The sequence below is a fragment of the Macrobrachium nipponense genome, chromosome 25 (assembly GCF_015104395.2).
Source record: "Macrobrachium nipponense isolate FS-2020 chromosome 25, ASM1510439v2, whole genome shotgun sequence".
Taxonomy (NCBI): domain Eukaryota; kingdom Metazoa; phylum Arthropoda; class Malacostraca; order Decapoda; family Palaemonidae; genus Macrobrachium; species Macrobrachium nipponense.
In genome coordinates, this window is record NC_087214.1 from 6,111,912 (window position 1) to 6,113,254 (window position 1,343).

Consider the following 1,343-nt stretch of genomic DNA (forward strand, 5'->3'; position numbering starts at 1 on the left):
TTTACTCAAGTGAACTGCTTGACTACTGAACAGACTCCATTACCTATAATAAATATAACTATTTAAATATATGTACAAAATATTTTTGAGATAAGAGCAAAAATAATACATAAAGTTCAAAACAATAAACAAAAAGAAAGGACTGTTTTTAAGACTTTCCGTACTATAACGTTATAATAAAAAGTAACTAACTTCAATATCACAACTATAAACTGTAACTTCACTAATATCAATTGAGCAACTTGGCAAGTTCGAGAAAGATCTTTCTTTAAAATATTTTCTTGTCAGTATGATTAAGGTAAAATGTGAAACAAGGAAGGAGCAAGAGTTTATCTCAGTATGAACCTGTAAGACATTTAAAAAAAAAAAAGCAGTTTATTTTAAGCGACTGATGAATGTGGGGGGGAGGGGGTGTTCATTCAGCCCACCGAAACTCGCCTCCCTCTTAATAAAACAAAACACAACGAAAGTCGGTCCCTTCTTGTCTGTCGTCTGATAATGAGTTACCCTGCCAGTAAACTGCATAAAAATTAAAAGCTTTTCAACCTGACAACTGTTCACTGGGAAGGAATTTACATTTATCAATTATCAACTTCTTCTAATGACTAACAGAACACTGTAACCATTGGCTTATCAGCAATTTATTTAGAGGTATGGGATAACAGCTTTTGTACGTACATATCTTTTAGTTTCAAATAAATATAAAAAAACCGAAGCACATCCTCCATCATATACAGATACGTATAAATATTCTTCCTAATTCTTTGTGGTTCAACTCTTGGTACTGGCGAGTGCCAACCTCACAACAACAATAATACTTTGCAATACTCGCGGTACCCAGAGAGAGAGAGAGAGAGAGAGAGAGAGAGAGAGAGAGAGAGAGAGAGAGAGAGAGAGAGAGAGAGCGTTACAGTTACAAGGATTAGGACGTCTCAAAGACTTGTTGGTCCATCCGAAGAGACATCGTGTGAGAGAGAGAGAGAGAGAGAGAGAGAGAGAGAGAGAGAGAGAGAGAGAGAGAGAGACCAGCAGGGTTATTCAGCGGTGACACGGAACTTGACATCAGAAGGCTGTGATGGAACAATCGTTGGGAAGGTTGAGGAAAATGAAAATCAGTTTGAAAAGAAAACATGAACGAATGAGGGGTTGCAGTTAAGGGGGGCCGAAGGGACGCTACAAATACTAGGGTTCAAGTTATGCCTGGAGTGCACCAGGAACACTCCAACGGTGTGAGCAATAGAGGGTCTCTGGAACGGACGAGAGAGAGAGAGAGAGAGAGAGAGAGAGAGAGAGAGAGAGAGAGAGAGAGAGAGAGAGGTGGCGATAAAAATCTGATTTAGGTG